The sequence below is a fragment of the Sus scrofa genome, chromosome Y (genome assembly GCF_054392235.1).
Source record: "Sus scrofa isolate SSC_HxYL_T2T_F1_AM1 chromosome Y, Sscrofa_HxYL_maternal_Yorkshire_Landrace_v2.0, whole genome shotgun sequence".
Classification (NCBI taxonomy): Eukaryota; Metazoa; Chordata; class Mammalia; order Artiodactyla; family Suidae; genus Sus; species Sus scrofa.
Window position 1 is genome coordinate 14,480,533 of NC_139402.1, and position 13,215 is coordinate 14,493,747.

The following is a 13,215-nucleotide window of genomic DNA, read 5'->3' on the forward strand; positions in this document are numbered from 1 at the left end:
GTTTTCTAAGTCATTTATTTCAGAGATTAAGCCCTCTCAGTGGCATCATTGGAAAGTGTTTTCTCTCATTCCAATGGTTGTCTTGTTTCATTGTTTCCTTTGCTGTGCAAAAGCTTGTCAATTTGATTGAGTCCTTTGTTTACTTTTGCTTTTATTTCTGTTTCCTTGGGAGACTGCCCTTGAGGAAACATTTTTTATTGTTGATGTCAGAGTATGTTTTGCCTGTGGTTCTTCTTGGAGTCTGATGGTGTCCTACCTTATATTTAAATCTTTAAGCCACTTGAAGTTTATTTTTGTACATGGTGTGAGGGTGTATTCCAGTTTCATTGATTTGCATGCATCTGTCCAGTTTCCCCAGCCCCAGCTGGTGAAAACAAGCTGTCTTTTTCCTACTTTACATTCTTGCCACCTTTGTCAAAGATTAATGGAATGCGGGGTTGTGACTTTATTCCTGCGGTCCCTATGTTGTCCCATTGGTCTGTAGGTCTGTTTTGGTACCAGTACCACAGTGTCTTGATTACTGTGGCTCTGAAAAATTGCCTGATGTCTAGGAGATTTATGCCTCCTACTTTGTTTTTATTTATTTGTTTATTTTTTGCCCCCCTCAGGATTGCTCTGGCAATTCTGGGTTTTACATGGTTCCATATCAATTTTTGAATTTTCCCTTTGTCCTAGTTCTGTTACAATGTCAGGTGTCTTCTGCTAGCGATCTCATTGAATCCATAGATTTCATTGCACACTATTGCTTTTTAATAATATTAATTCTTCCAAACCTGGATCATGGACTCTCTGTCCCTTTATTTGAATCTTCTTTAATTTCTTACAGTTCAGCTTATAATCTTTCACCTCCTTGGTCCAGTTTATTCCTCGGTCTTTAAATTTTCGGGGTGCATTTTTCAAAATATGCTATTTTTTATTCTTTTGCCAAGAGTTTATTGTGAGTAGCCCAAAGGGCCACCAATTACCGAGTGCTAATTTTGTATCCTGCTATTTTGCCAAATTGGTGGGTCAGTTTGGGTAGTTTTGGTGTGGCCGCCTTAGGATTTCCTATAGATTGCATCTTGTCATCAGCACGTAGTGAATACTTTGCCTCTTCTCTGCCAGTTTGGACACGTTTGATGTATTTTGTTTGTCTCATTGCTGTGCCTAGCACTTCCAATAGTAGGTTGAATAAAAGTGGTGAGAATGGGCCTTCTTGCCTCGTTTCAGAGTTTAGTGCAGAGGCTTTCAGCTTTTTTCGTTTGAGGAGTATGTTGGCTGTGGGTTTGTCATAAATGGCTTTTATCATGTTAAGATATATTTCTCAAATACCCACTTTGGTAAGAGGTTTGGTCATAAATGGATGTTGGACGTTGTCGAATGCTTTTGCTACATCTATTGAGAGGATCATGTGGGTTTTTACCTTTCGTATGTTCATGTACTGTGTGACATTGTTTGATTTGAGTAGTTTGAACCCTCCTTGCAAACCCGGGACAAAATCCACTTGGTCGTTGTGTATGATCCTATTTTGCATGTTGTTGGACTTGGCTGAAAAAATTTTGTTGGGAATTTTTACTTCTATTTCATCACAGATATTGGCATAAAATTTACTTTTTGGGTAGTGTCTTTGGCATTGGTGTTAGGGTGATGCTGGGTTCATGGACAATCTTTGGGAATGTTTCTTCTTTGTCATGCTTGTGGAAAGGTGTAAGGAGGATAGGACTGTTTCCCCTTGTATGTTTGGAATATTTCACCATTGTTCCTATGTGATGCTAGGCTTTTGTTTGCAGGGAGTGTTTTTATTACATATTCAATTTCATTTCTAGTGACCTGTCTGTTCAGTTGATCATCTATTTCTTCTGGATTCATTTGTTGCATGTTTTAACTCTCTAGAAAGTTGTCCATTTCTAGGAGGTTTTAAAATTTGTTGGCAATTAAGTATTTATGATATTTGCTTAGTTTTTTTGGGGGGGTGTTTTTGCAGTATCCATTGGGATTTCTTCTTTTTCATTTCTTACATTTTATTTTCTTCAAACCTAGGATTTTTATGTTTGTTTTTGCTTTTGTTTGGTTTTGTTTTTTGTCTTTTTGACTTTCCTAGGGCTGCACCCCTGTCATATGGAGGTTCCCAGGCTAGGGGACTAAATGTAGCTGTAACTGGCGGCCTACACCAGAGCCACAGCAATACGGGATCCCAGCCACATCTGCAACCTACACCACAGCTCATGGCAATGCCGGATCCTTAACCCACTGAGCAAGGCCAGGGATCAAACCCGCAACCTCATGGTTCCTAGTCAGATTCGTTAACCACTGAGCCATGACAGGAACTCTGATTGCTTATGTTTTTTAAATCACTTTTTTTCTTTCCTCGTCCGGTGAGTCTGGCCAGCATTTTGTCTTTTTACTTATTCTTTGCTTTTGCTTTTTTTTTCTTTTTTATTTTACCTTTTATGTTGTTTTTTATTTTTTAACTTTTCAACAAAACAGTTCTTAGTTTTACTGATTTTTTTCTTTTTATCTCTATTTATTATTATTATTATTTTTAATATTTATTTCAGAAACAGTTTTTTTAACAGAATTTGTTAAATTATCTTAGATTATCTTGTCCGTAAAAGGTCTCTTTTTCACTATTTTATTTTACTTTATATTTATATAATGATATAAACATTTTTTTCCATTAGAACTGGTTTATAGCATTCTTTCGATTTTGTACTCTATAGCATGGTAACCCAGATACACATACATGTATACATTCTCTTTCTTACACAATCATGCTTCATCCTAAGTGCCTAGACATAGTTCTCAGTGCTACCCAGCATGGTCTCATTGTTCATCCATCCCAAGGCAGTTGTCTGACTCTATGAACCACAAGCTCCCAAACCATCCCACTCCCGCTCCCTCTGCTTGGTAAGCACGAATTTATCCTCTAGGTGTATGATCCTCTTTTCTGTGGAAATGATCATCTGTGCTGTGTAGTAGATACCAATTATAAGTGACATCATGTAGTATTTGTCTTCCTCTTTCTGCCTTACTTCACTCAGGATGAGAGTCTCTAATTCCACCCCATCTTGCTGCAAATGGCATTATTTCATTCTTTTTAAGGGGAGTAGTGTTGCCCTGTGTACACATATCCATATTATCCCAGTCCAGTAATCTGTCGATGGCCTTTTTTGATATTTCCCTGTATTGGCTATTGTGAGTCGCGATGCAGTGAACATGCAGGTGCAGGTGACTTTTCTAAGGAAATTTTGTCTGGATATATCCACAAGAGTTGGATTGCCAGATCATGTGGCAGTTCTCTGTATAGATTTCAAAGGTACCCCCACACTGTTCTCCACAGCGGTTGTACCAGCTTCCATTCCCACCAACAGTACAGGAGGGTTCCCTTTTTCCCACAACCCCACTAGCGCTTGTTACTTGTGGATGTATCAGTGATGGCCATTCCGATTGGTGTGTGGTGGTATCTTGCGGGAGTTTGGATTTGCATTTCTCTATTAATCAGGGATGTTGAGCATTTTTTTAATGTGCTTGTTGGCCATCTGCATATCTTCCTTGCCAAGAAGTCTATGCAGGGCTTCTGCCCATTTTTCCATGGAGTTGTTTGTTTGTTTGCTGTTGAGCTGTATACGTTGTTTGTATATTTAAGAGATGAGGCCCCTGTAAGTTTCATCATTTCAAACTGCACTATCCCATTCTGTAAGTTGACTTTTTGTTTTTGTTAGTTTCCTTTGCTGTGCAAAATGTTGTCCGTGTGATTAGGTCCCATTGGTTTATTTTTGCTTTTATTTCTGTTGCTTTGGGAGACTGACCTGAGGAAATATTCATGCGCTTGATGTCAGATAATGTTTTGCGTATATACTCCTCCAGGGGATTGAAGGTGTCTTGTCTTATACTTAGGACATTCATCCATTTCGAGTTTATTTTTGTGCACGGTGTGAGGGTTCATTGATTTGTGTAGCTGTCCAGGATTCCCAGCAATTCTGGCTGAAAAGATTCTCTCCTTCCCATTTTATGTTCTGGCCTACAATGTCAAAGATTAAATGATCATAGGCATCAGTGTTCATTTCTGGGCTCTCTGGTCTGTTCCATTAGTCTCTCTGTCTGTTGTGGCACCAGCAACACACTGTCTTGATGACTGTGGCTTTGTAATGTTGCTTGAGGTCTGGGAGCGTCAATGCCTCCTACTTGGCTTTTTCTCCTCCAGATTGCTTTTGAAATTTTGGATCTTTTGTGGTTCCATATAAATTTTTGGATTGTTTGTTCTAGTTTTTGTAAAAATCATCATTGCTATTTTGATAGGGATTGAAGTGAATACTTAGATAGCTCTGCTTAGAAAGGACATTTTTACAATGTTAATTTTTCCAACCCAGGATCATGGAATATCTTTCCATTTCTCTACATCTTCTTTAACTTCCTTAATTATCATTTTATAATTCTTGTTATATAGGTCGTTAGCCTCCTCAAAAAGGCCTATCACTAGGTATTTCATTTTTGGGGGGTGCAATTTTAAAAGTTATTGTATACTTGTATTCCTTCTCTAAGATTTCATTCTTAGTATACAGAAACGTGACTGATTTATGAATGTGACTCTTATATCCTGCTCCTTTGCTGACTGTGTTGATCCATTCAAATAGCTTTTGTGCTGAGTCTTTGGGGTTTTCTCTATATAGTGTCCTGTCATCTGCATACAGTGACACGTTTAGCTCTTCTCTTCCTACTTGGAGTCCATTTATTTCTTTTGTTTGTCTGACTGCTGTGGCTAGGCCTTCCAATAATATGTCGCATAGGAGTGTTGAGAGTGGGCATCCCTTTCTTGTTCCAGACTTTGGTGGGAGGATTGTCCAATTGTCTCCATTGATGATTGTATTTGCTGTGTGTTTGTCATAAATGGCTTTGCTTATGTTCAGGAATATTCCCTCAATACCCACTTTGGTGAGTGTTTCTATCATGAGTGGATGCTGGACTTTGTCAAATGGTTTTTCTGCATCTATTGAGATGTTCATATGGTTTTTGACTTTTCTTTTGTTAATACGGTGTACGATGTTGCTTCCTGTTTGTATATTGAACCATCCTTGTGAACCTGGGAGGCATCCCACCTTGTTGTGGTGGATGATCTTTTTGATGAGTTTTTGGATTCAGTTGACTAATCATTTTTTAGAATTTTTGCATCTATACTCTTCAAAGATATTGGCCAATAGTCATCTTTTTGGGTGGTATCTTTGTCTGGTTTTGGAATTAAGGTGATGGTAGCATCATAGAATATCTTTTGGAATGTTCCGTCTTCTTTGAACTTTTGAAAAAGCATAAGGAGGATGGGCATCGATTCCTCTTTTTATGTTTGACAGATTTCACCTGTGAAGCCATCTGGCCATGGACTTTTATGATTCCAATTTTGTTTTGTTTTGTTTTGGTTTGGTTTGTTTTGGTTTGGTTTGGTTTGTTTGGGCGGTCCATTTATTTTAAGTTTGAGTAGTTCTCTTTTCAGTTTTTGTGAAAGTAAAGTTCTGTTTCGATTTGTGGCTGCCCTGTTTTTTAAGTGTGATAACCACTTGTTATAACTGTGTACTCTAGGTGAATGGTGATGTAGGCTCACCCACTTCATTACAATAATAAAATTCAAAAAGCAGAATAAAAAGAGTCTCTATATTTCCTTACTCCCTTTGCCCACATTGTAGGATTTTTATGCCTTTTTTTTTTTTTTAACCTCTTCACCATTAGATCTGTATCCTGCCTTATTTATGTGACTGGTCTCTAATCCTGCTTTCCTCCATCCTTGTTCTTCCTCTTTTTTTATTTTTTAAATTTAGAGAAAACTTTCTTTCTTTTAGCGTGCATTTTGTACTTCTGTACTCTTTTAGATTTTGTTATTGTTGTTGTTGTTGGAGAAACTCTTTGTTTCCCCTTCTATTTAAACTCATATTCTTGATGGATAAATTATTCCACATTGCAGATTTCTTTTTCGTTTCAGCATTTTAAATATCTCTTGCCACTCCCACCTAGCTTGTAGTGTTTCCGAATAGATATCAGCTATTCGCCTTTGGGGGATTCCCTTATAATGGACATTTTGCTTTTCTCTTGCCACCCTTAGAATCCTCTCTTTAACTTTGGCCATTTTTATTATACTATGTCTTGGTGTGTGTCCATTTGGGTTCAACGTGTTTGGGGACATCTGTTTCCTGTATCTTGAAATCAGTATCCTTTAGAATTTGAAACTTTCTGGAGATAATTACCTCAAATACATGTTCAATCCCCTTTTCTTTTTCTTCTCCTCTGGAATTCCTATTATGTGTAGATTGTCCTGCGTTATAGTATCCCATAGGTCTCATATTGCTTTCATGTTTATTCATTGGGTTTTCTGTCTGCTGTCCTCTTTGGGCGATTTCCTTTATTCAATGATCCATGTCACTAATTTGCTCCTCTGCATTATTCATTCTGACCTTTACTGCCCTTGGCTCGGTTTGTTTCACTGCAAGTGAATTTTCTACATTTGCATGGCTGCTCCTTATATTTTTAGCCCCTTTCTGAGGGAGTCCGCATTACTGTTCATATGTTCTCTTAATTCCTTCAGTAGTTTCACTATCTCCCATTTGAACTCAAAATGTGTCAGATTTCAGAGGTCTGTTTCATTGTTGACTGCTTGAGGTGAATTCTCCTGTTGCTTTAACTGGGAATGTTTTCTGAGCTTCTTCCTCTTGCTCGTGTTTTCCATTTCAATTTCTGTAAGTTTGGAGAAGCCCACATGTATTTTGACAGAGTCTGGGGGGCACCGTTGTAGTGGTGCACTTCTGGAGGGCATGCAGGGCTGGCCAGGGCACACCACTGTGGGTATGTCCTTCCTGTGGCCAGGAGGATCTGGCTGGGGAATGCCTTAGCCAGGTGGGGCTCACTGTGGTATTCTGCAGCAGTGGGGCACGTGTGAGTGTGGGCAGCCATGGCTTTTTTCTGCCATGGTGGATGAGCATGCCCCAGAGCCAAGCAGGGCATTACCTGGTGATCCCTAGCAGCCATGTGTTTCCTGATAGTTGGGGTTGCTGGCTGGCTCACTCTGCCTCAGCAGGGCACTTCCCGAGCCTGGGCAGGCAGTTCTTGCCTGTGTGCAACAGCAGCAGGGCACTTCCCAAGTGAGGGCAGGTCTTTCTGGGTCACTCCACAGTGTAGGCCCCTTCCTGAGTTTGGGTGGGGCTGCCTGGTGTGCACCTCGGTGGAGGTGCATTTCCTGCCTCTGGGTGGGGCTTCCTGGGGCATGCTGTGGCCGCAGAGCACTTTCCAAGCCTGGGCAGTGATGGCCTGGTCGCTCCATGGTAGAGAGGTGTTTCCGTTGACCTGGTGTGGCTCGCTGGTGCTTGCCATGGTGGAGGTGCACTCTGCACATGTTCAGGGCTTTCCTGAGTGCTCTGTGGCAGCAGGGAGCTTCCTGAGTGAATGCAGGTGTGGCTGGTGCTTGCTGTGATGGACTTGACCTTCCTGTGGCTTGACAGGGCTTGCTGGACATGCCACATCAGCAGAGCAGTTCGCAAAGATGGTGGGGCCAGTGTGTCCCCTCTGCAGCAGTGGGGTGCTTCCCAAGGGTGGTTGGGATAGCCCCTTCCTGCTGCAGTGGTGGTGCACATCCTGATGTGGGGAAGGGCTTACAGGGTGCCCAGGGGCAGTGGGGTGCTTTGCATGGGTGGGAAGGCCTGCCTGGGAATGCCATGGCAGTGGTTAGCTCTGCACAGGGGGTGGCACCAATCTGTCATGGATGACACTTTGCTTCTGGCCGGGCGGGTGTGGGGTGGATTAGTGGAGATGTGCTGGTAACGCTCTGCTCTCTATTAGCCAGTGGGCAATTGCACACACTGTGGTTCGAGGAGTCTTCTATGTTGACCCACCCCTCCTGCTCTCCCCTCCCCAACAATGGCACCTTCTCTCTCCTGTGGGTCCAGATCCTCTGCCAGGTTCCCTCTATTTGGGCTTTCCAATCCCCAGCCATTCACTTATTGCTCCTTCCACCCAAGGTAAACTGCTTATCTAATCCCTTAGGCTCTCTCCATGCCTCCCACACCAGCATGCTCCCAGGGACTGACCTCTGGAGCCTAGGACTTGGTGCCCAGCCCCCACCGGAGCATCTCTATCTTTGGTGTCTCTGTGTGTGGCTCAGATGGTCTGTGCAGCTCTCACTCTGCTTCCCAGGTCTCAGACATGCTGCTGTGTTTTTCTTGGAGTCTTGGAGATCCCTCCGACTTGGCTGACCTTTCCATTGGTTAGGCGATTTTCCAGGGTATGTGTTCCCTTTCTCCTTCAGAGCTCCCTCTCAGGAGTGCTAGTCCAGTCCTGATTCCCCTTCTCTCTCTCTCTTTGTTTCCTGTTGTCCTACCCAGTTATGTCAAGAGGTTCTTACCGTTTTGGGAGGTCTCAGTTCTTCTGCCAGCGTTCCGTGGCTGCTCTGTTTGAGTTGTTTTAAGTGTAGTTGTGTTTATTTGTATTGTGATGACGGAAAGGGCAAGTGTGTACCTGTGCTCTCCCACCATCTTGCCTCCCTGAAATTGCATCCTTCTGTATCTTTCTTTGTGGCCTTCCCTTCAAAGTCTACTTTGTTTGCCATGGTTAGCACAACTCCTGTTTTCCTCTCTTGGCCGTTGACATGAAATATCTTTTCCCATTCCCTCATGTCAATCTGCTTGAGGTCATTGCTCTGAAGTGAGTCATTGTAGACAGCAGCTTGTATGTTTTTGCTTTTTTATCCAATCTGACACTCTGTGTCTATTGATCAGAGTATTCAGTCCATTGGCATTTAAGGTAATTCTTGAGAAAGATGTATTTATTGCCACTTTCCCCGTGTTTTTCAGTTGATGCTCTGTATCTCCTTTGTTCCTTTTCTGTTGTTTGGTTTGGGTTGGATGATTTCCATTTATTGTATGCTTGTGTACTTTTCTTTTTGGTTTTTTTGTGAATGTAATGTTTGGTTTTGAGTTGTGGTTTCCCTGTTTTTTAAGCATGCTAAACTCTCCCTATATCTGCTAGCTTTAGCCTGGTATTCATATAGGCTTGAACACATTTTATTTAAAAATAGGAGTCTATATTTTCTTCCTTTCCTTACCTACCTTCTATGAATTTGAAGTTCTTTATTAATATCTTCATGTGTGTCCTTTAGTTGTCCCTTGAGTTTATGGTCACTATTACAGTAGGTATGTATGTAGTTATGTATTTATTAATTTATTAGTTCTGTATTCTGACTTATTTAAGTGATTACTTTCCCCTTGGGATTTCTTCCACCCTATTTCTTACTACTTATGTTATGCTATTTTATTTTATTTTTTATTTTATTTTATATTTTATTTTACTTTATATTTTATTTTTCTATGTTAATTTACTTTTCTTAGGGAAGCCCTTGCATTGTTTCCTTAAGAATGGCTTTAATGTTGATGTACTCTGTTAGGTTTTGTTTGTTGAAGAAATTCTCTATTTCCCCTTCTATTTTAAATGATATTCAAAAATAAATACATACACAAAGTAGTGATACATTTGCTGTGTAGAGTATTCTAGCCTGCAGATTTTTCCTTTTGGAAAGTTGAGTATATCTTGCTACTTTCGTCAGGCCTGTAGTGGTTCTGTAGAGAAATCCAGTGTTTAGGGAGGTCCCTTATAATTAAGGATTTGTATTTCCCTTGCTACTTTTAGAATGCTCTCTCCATCTTCGCCTTTTGCCATTTTTATTGCAACATGTCTTGGTGTGGGCATATTTGGGTTCAAAGTGTTGGGGGCCTTCTGCGATTACTGCATCTCGATATCTGTTTCCTAGAGTTTGGAAAGTTTGAGGCATAATTACTTCCAATATATCTTCAATCATCTCTTCTTTTTCTTCTCCTTCTTGAATGCCTTTTATGCATAGATTGGCATGCTTTATATTATCGCATAGATCTCTTATATTTCTTTTGTGTTTTTTCATTTGTTTTTCTGTCTGCTGTGCTGAATGGGTAATTTCCATTATTCTATCTTCCAAGTCACTAATTCATTCCTCTGCACTAGTCATCCTGCTCTTTAACTCAGTTTGGGTCTCTGCAAATGAATTTTCTATTTTTTTTTCTATTTTTCCTTATATGTTGTAGTTCTCTCTAAAGTAATCTGCACTAATGTTTTATCTTCTCTTAACTCCTTGATAATCAGCCTTCATTTTTTCAGTATTTCCACTACTTCCCTTTTGAACTCAATGCCTCTCAGCCTCCAAAGTTCTGTTTCCTTGTTTGCTGCTTCCCATGAATTCTCCTGTCCCTTGCCTGGGAGTTATTCCTGAGCTTCTTCACCTTGCCCATGTTTTTCTTTTCCTGTCAGTTTGGGGAAGCCAAAATAGACTTGGAGGCTTACAGCTATGCAAGGGTAACTCCTTGTATTCTTTGGGTGGTTACCCTGTATTTTTGGGCATGGGTGTTTGTATATTTGCTGCTTCTTTCTTTGGTGTGAGCAGGCTATCATGCCAAGGGGGCTGAGTGTATTTGCAGGGAGAAGGCAGCAAGGGATAGTGCTGGTTATTGACGGGATCTTAGCAGCAGCAAGGACTTGCAGGAAGGTGATGCAGGTAACTCCTAGTTTCAAGGCTGAGGAGGTGATGATGAGCTTCATGCAAAATTATAAGCTGCCTGGACCATTTGGTAGTGGCAGCAGTAGGGTGTGTGTGTATTCCCAGAGTAGTGAGAGAAAAAAACAGGCAGTGTTTGGTCACAATGACCTCAGTGGTGCCCTCGGAGATGATTAGGGCCACAAGTGGTAGCAGGCCATGCCCACCTCTGGAGTCAGAGGTAACCATGGTGGTTTGCCTCACAACTGTAGATGCTGGGAAGAAGCACCCTGTCCCTCTTAGCCCACACAGGAGGTGCTGCACCTGCTGCTCCTAGTTGCAGGGCCTTGGCAAAGGACAGTTTCCAAGCATCTGGGTGCTATCTGGAGCATCTGGCAGTGACAGCTGCAGGGCCAGTATGATCCTAGGGGTGTGAGAGCAACAGTTGTTGGTGCTCAATTGCGGCACCATCTCTGTTTTCTGACCTCTTAGGTGACTGTGGTCACAGGCTGTGACCTGCGGCTTCTGAGAGGAATACTTTGGTTTGACCCTGGTGCCTGTAGAGTACACAAGAGGCACCACATTTCACTTAGCCCCTGCTGTACTAAGCCTGCACCAGAGGTGCCTGGCTGCCTCTAGCCTGCCCAAGATGAATCCAGGGTGCTGTAGCCCAAGCAAGTGGCTTCTTGCCACCCATAGCCTGCATCAGGAACAACCTGCCCTCGGAGAGCCTGTGCACATGTGAGCAGGGATATTTCTTTGGGGCTCACCCCTCCTCCCCTTGCCCTCCCCAACAATAGTGCCTTGCTTTTGTAGACAAAGAGAAGTACTTTCTTTTTTTTATTTATTTTATTTTCCCACTGTACAGCAAGGGGGTCAGGTTATCTTTACATGTATATATTACAATTACAGTTTTTCCCCCACCCGTTGTTCTGTTGCAACATGAGTATCTAGACATAGTTCTCAATGCTATTCAGCAGGATCTCCTTGTAAATCTATTCTAAGTTCTGTCTGATAAGCCCAAGCTCCGGATCCCTCCCACTCCTTCCCCCTCCCAACAGGCAACCACAAGAAGTACTTTCAACTCCAAGAAACATTGTAACATGACTGCTGGTAGGACTGAAAACAATTTTTCCGAATGTGGCTCCAGAAAGGTGGCGAAACAGAAACATGAAGCTGCCAAGTCAGACAGATTCTACATCTTCAACGGATTTGTTAATCATGCTAAGGTTTGGCATTAAAGACCAGCATAATTATTTAAGCCTCTCTTTGTGGAAAGCAAGAACGCAACCTATAAGTGTGCACCAGGAAATATAAAGGGGAGGAAATAAAGGCACACCTAACCCGGAGAGTTTGAGCATTTTAAAGCAATAATGATACCCCCTCGTTTTTGTTTTGTTTGTTTGGTAAATGTTTCATTCGAAACTACCACCATGTGCTGATGGTGATGCAATCGCTGATTATGTCATTGGTCTTCATTATTGCAGTTATGGTGCACTTATGGACATGGGTCCTGGGGAAGCTAAACTATGCTGTAGTTTGGAGGATGAAATGTATTTTCCAACTTATGCTTATCTTTTTCTTTTTGTCTTTATAGGGCCATACATTTGGCATATGGAGGATCCCAGGCTAGGGGTCAAACCAGAGCTGTGTCTGCTGGCCTAAAACAGCCATAGCAATGCTGGAACTGAGCAACATCTGCACTTTGATCACAGCTCATGGCAACTCTGCCTCTTTAAAACCCCCTGAGTGAGGGCAGGGTTTGAAGCCACTTCCTCATCAGCACTAGTTCGGTTTGTTAACTTCTTAGCCATGGTGGGAACCCCATGAAATTTATTTTATTTTTTTTTTTGTAATGAAGACAATCTTGTCAGGTAAGATCCAAGTTCCCTTTGAAATAACAGAGTATAATGCAGCTGAGAAAATGCTACATAAAGAATATGTATTTTCCCTTTCAAAACTGAACTTCATCTGCCCCTCTTTCCCTACCATCTTAATTTAGGCATCCATTCAATACAACCTGGACTATTTCAGAAATCACTTAACTCCCACTGTCTTTTTCCTTAGTTGCATTTTCTTTTTTGAAAACGTTATCATCAAGGAGGCATGTCAAATATTCCTGTCTAACTACCAAAATTTTCAAATATGGAAAAACCACAAAACAATCTGGCATTGAAAACCACTAAAAAGACAAAAGGACAACTTACAATGGGAGAAAATTGTTTCTGACCATGCAACTAAGAAGGGATTAGTCTCTAAAATATACAAACACCTTATACAATTCAACCACAAAAAAGCCAACAACCCAATGGAATAGGGGCAAAAGACCTGCATAGACATTCCACAAAAGAATATATATACAGGTGGTCAGAAAGCACATAAAAAATTCTAAACATCATTGTTTCTTAGGGAAGTGAAAATACAAATTACTATGAGGTACCTTTCTCACCTGTCAGAATGGCCATCCTTAACAAGTCCACACATAAAAAAATGCTGGAGAGGGTGTGGAGAAAAGGAAACTCTCCTACACTGATGAAAGGAATGTCAATTGTTACAACCATTAAGGAAACCACCATGGAAATACTTCAGAAAAGTAAGTATAGAACTAGTACCTGACCGACCCAGAAATCCCACTCTTGGGCATACAGCTGAAAAAAAACTTCCCTTGAAAAAGACACAAGCACATGTATGTTCATTGCATCACT